Raw genomic sequence first — 17,004 nt, forward strand, 5'->3', positions numbered from 1 at the left:
GAACGTGGACTGGCGTAACCAAGTACCAGCGCTCAACACTCTATGTACAGCCAAGTTCTTTTTGAAAGCCAGAGAGGGACCAATACCCCTAATGTCATGCACTCTAGCCTGCACAGATGTGGTGGTGGAGGCATCAAGAGACAAGTATGCCTGACTGATGGATTCCTGTATCCAAAAAGAGTATTCCTAGACACCTCTTTCTTGCATGGTCTGTGCTAACAAAAAGTCTGTGACAGCCTGGTCTGAGGCGCCGAGTCTATTCAAGATAGCAACGCAGCGCCCGATCAGGACACAACAAAAGCTCTTGAGCATCACCACCCACAAGTCGTCATTCAGTGATGGAATGGAAAACGAAGTGAATCTGTCATCGTGCACAGAGGGATTTTTGGGTCTTGGCCACGAATTCTGTGACAAATTCGAAGGACAATGACCCCTAACCCTGGTGTGCTTCACCTCATAGCTCAGATGGTGGAGCTCTCCTACCCTCTTGGAAGATGCCAAGCCAAGAAGGAAAACTGTCTTGAGTGTCAAGTTCCTGTCAGATGAGCGATGCAAGGACTCATATGGACTCTTAGTGAAGCTCTCGAGAACCAAGGAAACATCCCACGTCTGAGGCTTGAGCTCTCTAGGACAACTTGACTGCTCAAACCCCTTAACTAGCAAGGAAAGTTCTCAGGAAGAGGAGATGTTGATACTCTTCAGGCATAACACCAAACTCAGGGCCGCCCTGTAGCCTCTAATGGCAGAAACAGGCAAACGTTTCTCATCTCTGAGGAAGATTAAAAGTCTGCTATTCGCTGAATAGAGGTTGCGAGGGGAGAAAAACCCCGTTTACGACACCAATCACAGTAGATCGCTTATTTGCCTTGGTAAACTGGGTAAACCGCGGAGGTCGACTTTCTGAGACTGCTGGACATATGCCCTGCTCTCCTGAGAAAAGCCTCCAGCTCGGAGGAGAAACGTGATAGCCTCCAACCGGGAAAAGACAGGGATTCTACTGACTGGTGGAACATTTCTGCATGGGGCTGACACAGGAGATGTCGCCAAGGGGGAAATCTCCCTCGGAACCTCTGACAATAACTACAGCAGATCTGGGAATCACTCCGCCTGAGGCCCCAGAGGGGCTACCAAAGTCATCCTGAGACCCTGTGAATTCATTAGCCTGTTCAGAACTTGACGGATCAAACAAAACGGAGGGAAGGCATACACCCTCAGGTTGTCCCAGGGATGTTGGAATGCGTCCTCTGCCAATGCTAAAGGATCTGGGACCACTGAACAGAATATCTCCAGCTTCCTGATGAAGCGAGTCGCAAAAAGGTCCAACATGGGTCTACCCAAAACCTGGAAAAGCTTGTCTGCTACCACTTGATGAAACGACCACTCAGTGCCTAGGATCTGATGCCGATGACTGAGTTTGTCTGCAACAACATTCAGTTTGCCTGGGACATACCTGGCTGAGAGCTCTACCTAACTGCTGACCGCCCACTGGTGAACCTCAACGGTCAAGGCGTGAAGTTGACAAGAAACCAAGCTTTCTGTTTGTTCACATAGGCTACCACCATGGCATTGTCCTACATGAGAACGACAGAATGACATTCTACCTTCTCCCCAAAACTCCTTCCGACCAAGGAAGGCTGCCTTCAACTCCAAGACGTTGATATGTTGCTGCTTGTTCTCCAAACGCCGGAAACGATGAAGTCGCCTACATAAGGCCGCCCAACCTGTGAGGGAGGCGTCTGAGAACAGAAGGAAGTCCGGTGACAGAGAACGTAGAGGGACATACTTCGAAAGATTCTGGTCGTCCAACCACCAACGAAGGTCTTCTCTCACTTCCAGAGACAGAGGAACCATTAACAGGGGTAAGTCCCCCGCCGGAGACCAGAATTCTCCCAGAGACCGAAGAAGAAGATGCCCATGAGGGACCAGCTTCTCCAGGGAAGACAACACTCCCAGAAGAATCTGCGACTGACGAGCTGACTGATATGGTTCCGACAGGGAGTTGCGTGCCACCACCCGCAACTTCAATTTCTAATTCGAGGGGAAAACTTTGCCACTGTCGTATTGATGACCATGCCCTGGTAGAGAATTCTTTGACTAGGTACGAGGATTGATCTTTCCTGGTTGACTATGATGCCCAGTTCCAGACAGAACCGAAGTAGATGATCCCTGTCCTGCAGCAGCTTTTCCCTGGAAACTGCCAAGACCAAGTAATTATCGAGGTACCTCAGCGAACAGATCCCCTGAGCATGGGCCCAACTTGACACGAGAGAAGACCCTTGTGAACACTTGAGGGGCTGTAGTCAGCCCGAAGCATAGGACTTTGAACTTGAAGAACTCGTCCCCAAGAGAGAAGTGAAGGAACATCCTGGACGTCGGATGAACAGGGATTTGGAAGTATGCGTTTCTTAAGTCTATCGACAGTTTGAAGTCGCCTTCCATCACGGCTGACAACACCAAACACGGGGTCTCCATCTTGAACCGTGCCTTCCTGATGAAGTGATTCAAGGTGGATAAGTCTACCACAAGTCTCCATCCTCCCGGTGCCTTGAGCACCAAGAAGATGTGACTGTAAAACCCCAGAGATGGACACACCACTTCCTCTATAGCAACCTTGTCCAGCATCTTCTGCACCTCCTCCCAAAGAGCCAAGAACTTCAGAGAATCTGGAGGATATGCCTTCGTGATCTGCGGTTTGTCCGACAGAGGAGGAGAGAAATCGAATGGCAGTAGGTACCCCACCCGAAGGGAATCTACCACCCACTTCTCTGCCCCATAACTCTGCCACTTGGCCCAATGGCCTGCTAGGCACCCCCCTCCATGGCACAGGAGAGGGAGAGGAGCCTAACCTACCGACGGCCCCCTTTACCTCTGCCCCTTGGGCCCCTTCTTGGCCTAAAGGAACGAGCTGTAAGGGACGTTGATCCTCTGACCAAGGCCGAGTCGAACGGGAGCCCTGCCGAACTCAAATTCCTTGACTGCCTACCAGGTGACGATCTTCTTGATTACTGCTGGACAGGGGAGGAGGAGGAGGAGGAGCCGGATCTCCGAGGAGGAGACTCCGACAGACTGGTGCACCAGTCTGTCTTTGGTGTCAGCCCGACGCTGGCCTATCGCATTCTAATCAGGAGAAGGTTAGCCCATAAATTAACGTTGAGGTGAGCCATATACGAAAACGCCTTGCATCCAGACTGCAACAGATTGGCAAGAGAGGATGCAGTCACCAACCCTTCTGGGGACCTGTCGAGAGCTATCTTGGCAGTGACCACAGACCAGAAGTCCAGCCAAGAAACCGTGAACAACATGGCGGCTGCTGTAGATTCCAACGCTGAGGCATCCTGAGGAGACAAGGATGGAGCCACTGACCTCACCTGCTCCTTAATCAATCCCGGCTTTAGGTGATGATGTCTGGGTTAAGATGGCGAGAAGAAGGAGCACTTGCCTCACGTGAACGGACAGGGGAGGTTGCAACACGCTCGCGATGTGCATGGACGGGGGAGGTTGCAACACACTCGAGACGTGCACGGACGGGGGAGGTTGCAACACACTCGAGACGTGCACGGACAGGGGAAGTTGCAACACGCCCGCGATTTGATGCAGAGGACGAAGCAGCCGCTGCAGATTACACAAGGGAAGATAAACCAACACTCCCCGAAACGCCAACACACCCGAGAACACGTCCACATAGTTCCTCCCTCGTAAGCGAAGAAAGAGCAAAGTCCTTAGCCTTTCAACGCTTGATACACCGACGTGGCGCAGAAGGGGAAGAGGGAGAAGACAGTACTGGTTCCTTAAGCAATCTCTTTGCAGGAGGTGGGGACGAAGCAACGTGTTTCTTCCAATCCTCCCAACCGACAAGGCAGCCAACTCAACATCCAAAACAGAGTCCCACTTGGCATATAACCTCAGACTGATCTGCAAGAGAAGGCTCCAACGACATGGAAGGGAGGAGTAGCGAATGTCATCGATGGGAGTGACGTCACAAGCGGTGATGACGTCACAGCTTCCCCTCGGTGTGAAGGGGAAGAGGCGCCACTGGTGGAGGAATACACAACGACGGATCCCGTGACGTCATCAACGGGTCAGACGCCACAGCTTCCCTCCAACTCGAAGAAGCGGCATCAGTCACTGGCGGAGCAATACAAGATGGCTGACCTCGGCTACCCATGAAGACGAGGCCGGGAGGAGCGGGGTTGGCCTGGCCAGTCTGAGGAGGAGGGGGGGAGCGAGCCTCCAAAAGTGCGGAAGCAACCCCTCCAAGGACAGGGTACCCCCTAGTTTGAGCGTCTTCTAATCGCCGCCATCTTGGACGCCTCCGACTCTGGAAGAAAAGAGAATGATGAAAAAAAAAGTCTCCCCCTTCCCAGGAATCAAATTAATTCCCAAAGAAGAAGGGGCGACATTACAAACATCAGCCTGGTGGCCTCCCAATACTTCCAGTGATGAATCAATGGAAGAAAAGGAAGGAGACACAGAAACAACTCTACTATGGGGGTTGAATACTGGAGGAGACAAAGCATCGGGAAAGGGGCAAAAAAAAAACCTTCCCACGAAGGAAGAGTCGAACCCTCCGATGTTCTCTCTTGCTATAAAACAACTTCTACTCCTCTTAGGCCATGCCCGGCATTCCGTGCAAGGATCGTTAGCACAAAAATTAGAATGGCACCTACTGAGAACACAAAAAATCTGGAATTCCGATGCACACACGTTGATGAGGCCGAGAAGGAGCAGAAGCCATAATATCAACAAACACACACAAAAAACACAAGCGAAACAGGCAATGAACCGGGTAAAGGCCAAGAGAGGTAAACACGACTCACTCTGGCGGACAAAGAAAAGACTGATGCGTAATCATAGGTGAATGGTCTTTGACCATCCTTCACCCGATCTACGCATGCTTGCCAGATATCACAAGATTCCTTGCTTTCATTCATTTGTTTTTTTTTTAACCGGATCCAGCTAGGCGCTAGAAATTATCCTATTGTTAAGACCGAAGGTTTGTTCGAGTATGAACAATTATCTTTTTTAACAAACTGCACACAGACTACAGTGAGTAAACCCTTATCAAATTTCAGTTCCACTAGCACTATTCAGTGATGGACTAGATGATCAAGAAACCTTAGAGAAAAGAACCCATATCCCCCCCCACACAACTTCAATCTCTAATGATTACAGTACATACTGTATACAGTACGTATAGCATAACTGCTTCAGCCACTAGACAGAAAGGAGGTAAAAGTAACTTCTTGAGACACCAGTGATACAATGATCTGTACCTACGATAGTTATTTTTTTTTTTTACAAAAGTAATTTTTTCTTAAAATACAAACCCATTACTAAAGTAACCTGACCTAATTCATGACTTATAAGAATTCCCAGGCACTCCACAAAAAAAAAAAAAGAACAGCTGCCCCAAATAGGTTGGTGCAAGCACACCTTGTCCCTTAGGTCCCCATTGGTTAACTAAGTAAAAAAGTAACTCTAAGGTTCATGAAAGTTCTTTGAACGGCAAGCATTAAAGGCAAAAAGGCACAAAAAGTTCTGTTGCTTTTAGAAGATCACTCCTGGAGGAAGCCTTAAGAGAGGGTGAAGTGAAGCTTCATTAAAAGAAGAGTGAGCGAACACAAATGTTCCCCAGTGAAAAGAAAAATTCAGTTATCAAGAGAACTGAGGACTGGTGCAGACAAGAACCCTGTAGTACATACTAAATCATGAGTCCTGTGAATATGTAAAGGGTGGAGGGAAAGGACATGCCATTCAAACAATAGCTTCTGCCATCACCTCCAGGGAACCACCTTCCCTAAGGCTAGGCCTGATAAACAGAACTCAGAAAGATGCAGAGACTACAGAAGGTTGCAAAGTGAGAAGAAAAGAATCTGTTGATCATGGGAAGAGTACAGAATGTACCCAATAGAACCAAAGTGAATAAGGAAGCCAAGTCAAAGATCCTAAAGGTCATTCTTTCAGAGCTGGGTCCAGGTGTTTGTTGATCTAAAATCAGTCCACAGAGGGTCCTAAATATCAGAGAGCTTTAGAGATGAACAGTTGAACAGGTAGGAGATCCTCTCCCAAAAACCTGTCCTTCCCCTGTAATGGCATTAGCCTCAGAAAAATCTACAGATGGTCTACTTCAAAGAAAAATTGAGTGCTTCAATATACACTCCTTACATAGATCATGAGTTCCAAGCAAACAAAACCATGACTGGTAATAAAGATAATAATCTCAATGCAGAAGGAGCTGAAAACAAGTACATACTGTACTAAAGCCTGAAGAGAGGGGAGCATAACAAGTAAACCTTTGCTGAATATACCCTGCCAATCAAGTCATCATGCCAAGACCAATAATAATAGTTTGGAAGAGACCAGAGCTTAAGCATAAGAATAAACACTTTGTATTATATACCGTATATTTCCGCATATAAGAAGACGTTTAAACCCTAACATTCACCCCCAAAACCTGGGTGTCATCTTATACTACAATTCTAAAAATCAAACCTTGAATTCTAAGATGTGTGTCGGTATGCTAGCCTCGGCCTCGGTGCTATAGCCTAACCACCAACATACATGAAGATTCACATTATGAAATAAACTCATGATAAAGTCAATAAAACAAACTTTATCTATGCGATCCCAGCTGAGAAGCTGAGAAAATGTAAACATCGAGTTTCGGTTGCGCTCACAGCAACCTTTAACTTTCAGTAACCTTTTATAAATTTCAATGATACTGTAATTATGGTAGTAATAACATTTAGGATAACAATATCAATTTTTTATTAAAAGTTTCTCATACATCTCACAAGATTGATCACATGTTCCACCATTATAGGCAAGTCGACTTCTTACAAATCATCTTCAGTACCATCCATGGCATTTTTTAAATGATTTTATGACACTTTCTAGTTTCACATTCACCCATGCTTTTATAGCACAAAAAACACAGCAAACATCAAGTCAGGCAGAACACAAAGCTGTTTGTAACTGTTTAGAACAATTCAGTCTTATAAACAATAGTGTGTGCAATAATTATCATTCATTATTGTATTAGTATTAGCATTTGTTGAAGAATGGCAAAGACATGTAAACAAAACAATGTTTTCCCTTCTAAGCAACATCTGTATGAAAAACAGGATATAGAATCAGTTTTGTTGAACCGATCTTTGATTATTTACGAAAGGAATGTATCTCTGAATTAAGTTCCATTTGGCAACTACGTAAAGCCAGTGGTAATATAGGTAAAATGCGATCTGCTGATTATTTTAAATAAACAAAACTAGAATGCAAATGGAGCATCATTGCTCTCTTCATTTACTGTAATATGATAACACATGCAATATGATTACAGTAAAACAAGTTTTATTAAAATTACCATTATTCTCAAAGCAACTATTATTCGACTTTTGCAAATGGATATCTATCAGTGTAAAAATGTTACTGAGGCAACAGTCAGTCAGTCTCTCTCTCTCTCTCTCTCTCTCTCTCTCTCTCTCTCTCTCTCTCTCTCTCTCTCTCTCTCTCTCTCTCTCTCTCTCTCTCTCTCTCCATTTCATCTACTGTAATAGTAATGATACTCCTCCATCCTCCATTAAAATATTCCGGTTTTTACAATTCTGGATGAAGTGATTATTGTAAACGTGTAGGTATTGACATAAACAACTGAATTGAGAAACAGCTGATTGCTGACGTTATTTTCCCAAACTATTGAGCATTTATTAAGAGCTCTGTTAAAATTGACAAGTTGTTAAACCCTGCTGATTCTCAATAGTGGCTTCCATAAGTAAAAATAAAATACATTTCAGGTTATAGCCAAGGCTGAATAAAACTAATAACGGCCAGGCTGAAGTGATGTTCGATATCCCACCTTATGCTTTTACAATGAAGTAATATGTGTAAGTTTTCAACCAAATTTTGTTAATTTACAATATCAGGTATCTACAAATGATATCTCTTCTAATAAATAATGGCAATGAAGATATCAATAATCCTCAGATCAGCCAAGATTTTGAGAATGTAAACAATATCAAATGCAAATGTACATGACAATGTTTACATTCTTTGTAATACAGTAACAATATGATAATAGTAATATGTACTACACATAATTGGATACAAGCAAAACAATTTTATATAAGTCATTATTACTATAAATATAGTTGTACTGTTCAACTTTTGCAAATACGTACGTATAGTCACTTTTTTCCAAAAAAATTTCGGTTTTGTAATTTACAAGTCGTTATATACTACAGATATGATATAAATTCATGAAAATTTGCCATGATTTTTGACCTCGTCTTATCTAAAGGTCATCTTATACACAGAAATATAAGGTACATATAACTGAGCTGCAAACAGCCTCCTGAGGAACTAGGCCAGGATTCAGACCTTAGTGTATGAAGAGCTCCTAATGGATGCTTCATCTTGACAGGCTCTCAAGGACTCAACCTTGGCTCTCAGCCCCATAATTCCTTATTTTGCTAATGGTGCCCCATGTGTCTGCCTCCTTACCATGTCAGTTGAGTTAAGTATATCTTAGTTTTACCAGACCACTAGCTGATTAACAGCTCTCCTAGGGCTGGCCCAAAGGATTAGATATATTTTTACGTGACTAGGAACCAATTGGTTACCTAGTAACGGGACCTGCAGCTTATTGTGGAATCCGAACCACATTGTATCGAGAAATGAATTTCTATCACCAGAAATAAATTCCTCTGATTCCGCGTTGGCCAAGCCGAGAATCGAACTTCGGACCACCGGAATGGTAGCCGAGTGCGAAATGTACTCGGCCAACATGTAACTACTATGCCAGAAAATGGAGGCAACCATACAGACAAAAAATGACATTATAATAAAATAGAATTTTATATATATACATATACTTACCAAGTAATTACATAGCTCTTGTTTCATTTATTCGCAGCAGTTTAGATTCAAATTTTGCAGTAGCGACAATGATACTATGTAGGTGACACAAATCTTGCACCCTAACAAGAGGGTAAGGAATGACTCAGCATACAATACTCATTCTGCTTATGATAATGTCCATCACAGGGGAGGAGGAGGGAGGGCTCTGATCATGTAATTACATGGTAAGTATGATATTGTTATTTTACAATAAAGTTTTGTACATACTTACCTGGCAGATATATACTTAGCTTACGTCTCTGACGTCACGACAGAATTCAAAACTCGCGGCAAATGCGACAGGTAGGTCAGGTGATCTACCCCACCCGCCGCTGGGTGGCAGGTGTATGAACCAATCCCCCTTTCCAGTCATAATTTTTCTTCCACCTGTCTCCTGAGGGGAGGCTGGGAGGGCCATCAATCGTATATATCTGCCAGGTAAGTATGTACAAAACTTTATTGTAAAATAACAATATCATTTTTGTACATGAACTTTCCTGCCAGATATATACTTAGCTGATTGACACCCTTGGTGGAGGGAAAAAGACAGAGGTAACAAGGAAAAAGGGGAAACAACATCTGTTGTAGGATACTAACAAACCTTGGTTCTTACCTGATAAGGCTGAAGACTTCATAGTTACTGTCTATTAGTCTGCAAAGCCTGAAGAGCTACAGCGAGGGCGTGACCTACAGCTGAAAAGACTCTTTGGGTCTACCGAAGGGATTTGATATCCACTTACTCAGTAGAATCCAAGTCGGATCATGTCAATGGGGATTCGCCCTCTTAAATTACAGAGCCTGACCACTACCAATGCAGGGAGCTCTAGCACAAACAGATCACCTAACCATTCTAAATGTTAGCAATACGAATAGAAAGAGATGCCTTACCCGCATCCTCTTTCAAACAACCATAAAAACACAACACAAACAATATGGGGAAAAAATTTACAAAGGATATGCTTCAGCTCCCTGCCCCAGCACCGAATCCGCCGATACATACGGGCCTAACGCGAAGCACTTCTCGTAAGTAATCTTGACGTCTCTAAGGTAGTGGTTCGTGAATACTGAATTGCATCTCCAGAATGTTGCTTTCATTTCATCAGATTCTGGAGTGACATATTCTTGTTGAAAGCCAAGGACGTCGCAATGGCTCTTACCTCGTGAGCCTTGACTTTCAAAAGCTTGAAGTGATCCTCACCTGCAAGCCAAATGTGCTTCCTTCACGAGGCTTCTAATAAAGAAGGACAAAGCATTTTTAGACAATGGTCTACTGGGATCCTTAACAGAGCACCAAAGTCTGTCCTTAATGCCCTTAAGAGACTTCTTCCGCTGGAGGTAGTATCTTAAAGTCCTCACAGGGCAAAGAGTTCTTTCTGGCTCTTCCCCTACCAGGGGAGCTAAGCTGGAACCTCAAAACTCCTTGGCCAAGGATTTGAGGGGTTCTCGTTCTTAGCTAGAAAAGAAGGAAGGAAGGAACAAATCACGGAATCTCCTTTGAAACCTACCCTTCCTTCTAGAGCATGAAGCTCACTAACTCTTTTGGCAGATGCTAAAGCCAAAAGAAACAGAGCCTTCTTCGTAAGATCCTTGAAAGAAGATGACTGGGGAGGGGTTCGAACTTCGAGGGGACCTCAGGAAACGAAGAACCACGTCCAGGTTCCAGCTCGGAATTTGAGACGAGGGTTTCTTGCAAGTTCAAAAGATCTTAGCAGATCATGTAGATCTTTGTTGTTGGAGATATCTAAATTCCTGTGCCTAAACACAGCTGCTAACATGCTCCGATATCCTTTGATGGTCGAAACTGCAAGACCACATTTTTCCCTGAGAAAAACCAGGAAATCTGCGATTTGGGTCACAGAGGTACTGGAAGAGGAAAGCTTCTGGTTTCTGCACCAACGGCGAAAGACGTCCCACTTCGACTGGTAGACACTAAGGGTAGAGGGCCTTCTAGCTGATGCGATAGCCTTCGCTGCCTTAGCTGAAAACCCCTTCGCTCTGACAAGACTTTTGACAGTCGAAAGCCAGTCAGATTGAGAGCGGGGAGGTTTCTGTGATACCTGTCGAAGTGGGTTGTCTGAGCAGATCTACTCTTTGTGGAAGAGCTCTTGGAAAAAAAAACAAAGTCCACTAGCCATTCCAGTACCTCTGTGAACCAATCTTGGGCCGGCCAGAATGGAGCTTACAGCGTCATCCTTGTCGCTTCCGAGGCCGCAAACTTTCTGAGTGTTTGACTCAGAATCTTGAATGGAGGAAAAGCATAGACGTCCAGACCTCGCCAGTCTAGGAGGAAAGCATCGACTGACACTGCTCCTGGGTCCGAGATCGGGGGAGCAGTAGAGGTCTATTCTCTTGTTCTTTGCTGTCGCAAAAAGGTCGATATGAGGTCTGCCCCATAACCTCCACAGGTCCTGCAAACTTCTGAGTGCAGAGTCCACTCCGAGGGGAGCACTTGATTCCTCCTGCTCAGGAGATCGGCTCTGACATTCCTTTCTCCCTGTACGAACCTGGTGAGGAGAACGATCTTCCTTGCCTGAGACCACAACAGCAAGTCCTTCGCTGTTTCGTACAGGGAGAAAGAGTGTGTCCCCCCATGCTTTCTTATGTAAGCCAAGGCTGTGGTGTTGTCCGAGTTGACCTGAACTATAGCATTTCGGACGTGGGGCTCGAAGGCTTTTAACGCCAACCACACTGCCATCAACTCTTTGTTGTTGATGTGCCAGGACAACTGTTCCCCCTCCCAGGTGCCTGACACTTCTCTTGACCCTAGGGTCGCACCCCAACCCGTCTCCGACGCGTCGGAAAACAATACTTGGTTCGGGTTTGGCATGTACAGAGACAGACCTTCTGCAAATCGGAGAGGATCTGTCCACCACAGAAGGTCTTCTTGATTCCTTTTGATATCCTGAAGGAGAATTCCAGGTCTAGAGAGAGACACCTCCAGTTCCGGTAAAGGAAGAATTGGAGAGGTCTGAGATGCAACCTTCCTAGAGAAACGAATTGCTCCAGCGAGGAAAGTGTCCCCAACAGACTCATCCACTCCCTCGCTGTGCAAGCATCTTTCTCTAGGAAGGTCGTTAGTTTCTCTTGGCAACGAGCAATACTCTCTGGTGACGGATATGCCCGAAAATCCGGAGAAAACCATCCGAATCCCCAGATATATCAGCTCTTGACTGGGGGATTAATTGTGACTTCTGGAAGTTCACCAGAAGCCCACGCAACTTGCTAAAGTCAGTGTCTTTTGTAGGTCCTCCAGACATCTTTCTTGTGAGCTTGCTCTGATCAGCCAATCGTCTAGATAGAGAGACAGCCTCACTCCCTCCAAATGTAGCCACTGCGCTACATTCTTCATTAAACCCGTGAAAACTTGAGGGGCTGTCGAAAGGAAAGGCCGAAGCACAAGGCCCTGAATTGGAAGATCTTCCCTCCCATCATGAATCTTAGAAAACTTCCGTGAAGAAGGATGGATAGGCACATGGAAGTAAAGCGTCCTGAAGATCTAGGGACACCATCCAGTCCCCTGGACGAAGAGCCGCCAACACTGAAGAAGTTGTCTCCCATGGCGAACTTCCTTTTTTCTACGAAGACATTCAGGGCGCTTACATCCAGAACCGGTCTCCATCTCCTGAGCTCTTGGGAACTAGGAACAGTCTGTTGTAAAAACCCGCAGAATGAGGATCTTTCACTAGTTCTATCGCCTCCTTCTCCAGCATAAGATCTACTGCTAGAGAGAGGGCTTGATTCATGATGGGGTCCTTGTACTTGGCTACCAACTCCCTCGGAGTCGTCGTCACGGAGGTCTTGATAAGAAGGGAATGAGGTAGCCTTTGCGGACAATCGAGAGTGACCAGTTGTCCGCCCCTTTCTGGGCCCAGACGTCGGCAAACTTCAGAAGTCTGGCACCACTGATGTCTGGAGGACTTGAATCCTACTTCTTCCCTCTGATGGATCTAGAGAAGGTCTTCCCTCGTTTAGTGGGTCTAGATCCTCTAGAGGAAGAAGCTCTGGCAGGAGGACTCCTCGAAAGGGCTCCTGCCTAACTGGAGTCTCTCTCTTGGTTTTAGCTTGGAAAGAAGAGTGAGGCTTCCTGGTAGACTGGGCTAGCATGTCCTGTGTAGCCTTAGCTGAAAGGGCACAAGAAACATCCTGAACGATCTTCTTAGGGAAGAGTTGAGGAGAGAGCTGAGAATACAGGAGAGAGGCTCTCTGAGCATGCGATACTGATTTCGTCAGGAACGAACAGTACACAGATCTCTTCTTGATCACTCCCGCTCCGAAAAGTGAAGCTATTTCACTCGATCCATCCCTCACTGCCTTGTCCATACACGTGAGAACACTGATAAGATCCTCAGGAGAAAAGGAATCCGGGGTCTGCGTCTTCTTGGCCAAAACGCCCAAAGACCAGTCTAGGAAGTTAAACACCTCCAGGACTCGGAACATTCCCTTCAACAGGTGGTCAAGCTCATTCATCCCCCATGTCGTCTTAGCAGACATGAGGGCAGAGCGTCGAGAGGAATCCACCAGTGAAGAGAAGTCCGAGTCTGCCGAGGATGGAAGAACGAGGCCCAAGGGTTCTCCCGATTCATACCAGAATCCTAGTTTCCCAGTAAGCTTAGAAGGAGAAGGGAAAGAGAACACCGTCTTCCCTTTCTCTTCCTTCGAAAGAAGCCACTCACCAAAACCTCTAAGCGCCTTCTTCATAGAGATTGCAGGCTTCATCCTGACACAGGATGAAACCTTCGAACGTTTTCGAAGTCGAAAATAACGAAAGAGGCCGAGGGCGGGGCGACAGGAGAAAGGGCGTCTCCAAATTCCTGAAGCAAACAGGTCCGTCAACCGCTTGTATGAAGAAACGGAGGAATCTTTAGGAATTTCTTCTTCCGAGGGATCCTGTTCTTCTTCCGCCGAAGATCCTTCACGATTCCTTACGATGAAAAGGCTGTCTTGTCCTCAGGCCGAGAGGTCCATCCTTGGAAGAATGTCTGGAAGAACTCTGACATCTAACCGGGGAAGTTATAACTTCCGTTGAGCTTCAGCCTGAAACTCCTTCTTGTCAGGATGAGGGCGCATTCTAGGCTCTTGGCGCCTAACGAACGCAGGGCGAAAATCTGGCGAAGAGCGCCTATCAGGCGAAGAGCGTCCTATTAGCGAAGAGCGCCTATTAAGGCGAAGAGCGCCTATTAGGCGAAAAGCGTCATATCAGGTCCTGGCGCCTGTCTAAAGGAGAGCGGCTTGCCCTTGGGCGAAAGGAGCGCCATGTCATGCGGGAAGCGATTATCAAGGCTCTTGGCGCCTGCCTGCGAGGGAAGAGCGAATCCTCTGGCGACGAGCGCCTACGCAGGCGAGGAAGGCGTCTTGACAGATTCCCTGGCGCCCTAACTCGAGGAGAGCCGGAAATCGGGAGAAGAGCGCCTTGAAGGAGAAGAAGCGCCTACCATAGGTCTTCTTGGTTGCCTGCTAAGCGGAAGGGCGGCTGACAGGAGAAGAGCGCCTGTCTACCAAAGGGCGTCTGGTCACAGGAGAGCGAAAGCCTGAAGGAGAGCGGCTACCATGAGAAAAAACGCCTACCAGGCTCCTGGCGTCTGCCAGCGGGAGAGATCCTGTCTCGAGACGAGCGCCTGTCAGGAGAGGCTCGTCTACGGGAAGCATGCCCCTTGTCCGACGGAGAAACGATGTCCGCAGGAGAGCGCCTCGTACTACGATCCACTCCTAGGAGAGAGGGCGGTTTACTGACGAATAGCGTAAGCCTGGAGAAGAGCGCCTGGACTTCTTTACCGGGAGCGAGACGTCCTTCCTACGACCAGCATTCACAATCAAGGAGTCAGCCAGAGCCGTAATCTGCGCCTGCAGACTAGCCAACACACGTGTAGGAGACTTAACAAAGTCCTTCACGGGAGACGCAGTTCGATCCTTACTAGGAGAGCGAAACTCCAAAGAAATCCTCGGTTTCTTGACATCCAATCCAGGATTTTCCGAAAAAACTTCAGGGCTGGAGGGGAGAGCGGAAGAAGCCTGCCAGGCTCTCTTCGACGGCCAGAAGCTTCCGAGGAGCTCCAACCACGTTTGGGCGAAGGAGAAGGCGAAGACGAGAAGCATTGCCGTAAGACTTCTCTCTTGGCGCGATCCAAGGTAGACCTGGGATCGAACATCAGGCGCTACCGAGGGGACGCCTGACCGGTGGGGGTTCTTCTCCCTAACCTTCCTGCGGCTTTCGACTTTCCTCCTCCACTGGGTCTGGGAGTCTGGAAGAGGTCTAGGCCTAGAAGCATTAGGGAGCCGATCAGACGCACCCTCCACTGCACTGGGATCACTGCACAAATTGCTATCACTCTTACCTTCTAGCACTTTAATTTTCAGCTCCATGCTGCGAATAGTGGCTCTCATAGTGTCCACCTCCGAAGGCGCATCTTCGGTTCGGTGCAGGAAGCAGGGCTGAAACTGGTAAAGGCGCTACGTCTACAACAGGGTTATCAACTTCAAACTCGCTAGCGCGAGACCTACTAGAACTCCTAGATGAAGCTTTCCTAACCTTGTCCTTCTCAAGCTTCTCAAGCGCCTTCCATTCTTCTTCATTCAAATTACCACATTCATTACAAGGGTTAATAAATGAGCAGTCATTCCCCCTACACCTCATGCATACTGTGTGAGGGTCTACCGCAGCTTTCGGTAGCCTCACCTTACAATCGGTAACAGAACAAACTCTGAACATAGTTGATTTCTTAATTTCCAAATCAGACATAATGAAATTCCAAGAATAATCAAAAGAATAATCCAAAACCGGTCCACAAATCGCAAATGCCAAGCCAAGGAGCAGGTACTTCACCAAAAGTCCGTTGAAACAATCCAGGGCGAAAACGAGTAATAATTCAAAATCGAGAGGTATCGACAACAGATGTAGTCGACACCGGCGACAGAAAAATTATGACTGGAAAGGGGGATTGGTTCATACACCTGCCACCCAGCGGCGGGTGGGGTAGATCACCTGACCTACCTGTCGCATTTGCCGCGAGTTTTGAATTCTGTCGTGACGTCAGAGACGTAAGCTAAGTATATATCTGGCAGGAAAGTTCATGTACAAAAACTATATATAAAACTATTTTATTATAAAAATGTCATTTCTATACGTATAAGTAACTTAGCAAGTAATTACCAGTACATAGCTGATTCCCACATTGACAGGAGGTGGGCAACATGGACATATTCTACTCTAAAGCAGCCTCTTGCCGACACTGGGATCCTTAACTTGTTCACATTGGGATACGTAATACAAGAAGTCAGGGCAAGTGCACTTTATGAACTCCTTTTCAACGGTTTTCCGTCGAAACCTGCAGACAACAGGTTCAACTGAGGGGTAACTATCCAAAGGCAAACCCCTATGGAACCCATAGACTGACAGTATGCCTCCTCCCAGGTTAAGGAAGTCTGACAGGGACTGGGTTAGCTATCTGATAGGGCCAGACAGCTACATCCTCCACTACACATCCATTAAGACACCTATCTGTTGATACCTGGGACTGGCAACTGGTTCTACTGAGGGGGCAACTAGTCATGTATAACCTCCCGACCTCCCTTGGACTTCCAGTTTGCCTCCTCCCAGGTGCAGGGGAGTCTGACAGGGACCTTCCACTTAGGAGAATAGAGGGATGAATAGCTTCCTCTTCCACTGCACAACACTTCACTATCACAGGGTTAACATTGTTAACCGGACACAAACTGGCAATGGCACTGGAAGGAAGAGAGGGAGCCAGGCGCAGGAGCTAGTGGATAAAAAAGAAGAGAAAAACATAAGGAGTTGGCACTGAGTGTTATCTGGTGCAAGGAAAAACTCCACCTTAAAGTTTTGGCTGAAGCTATTCAACTTTCAGTTTGGATACTGAAGTCCAGTAAATACCCAGCAAAAAATTAACAACTGCTGCCGACACCAGATGTTATCACCAGGAGTTGCAGACACGGAATGAGTATTGTCTACTGAGTCGTTCCTAACCCTCTTGTTAGGGGGCGAGACTGATGTCACCTACACATTATTGGTGTCGCTACCGGAAATTTGAATCTAATCTGTTGTGAATCAATGAAACAATAGCTATGTAATTACTTTGTAAGTTACATATATAA

General features: G+C 46.4%; 1 protein-coding gene across 2 annotated transcripts in view; it reads right to left on the bottom strand.

Annotated features, from left to right (window-relative positions):
* Positions 1-17,004, bottom strand: part of LOC135225190 (sorting nexin-20-like) — a 62,809-nt gene that overhangs the window by 6,562 nt on the left and 39,243 nt on the right. The window lies entirely within an intron of this gene.

The sequence above is a fragment of the Macrobrachium nipponense genome, chromosome 13 (assembly GCF_015104395.2).
Source record: "Macrobrachium nipponense isolate FS-2020 chromosome 13, ASM1510439v2, whole genome shotgun sequence".
Taxonomy (NCBI): domain Eukaryota; kingdom Metazoa; phylum Arthropoda; class Malacostraca; order Decapoda; family Palaemonidae; genus Macrobrachium; species Macrobrachium nipponense.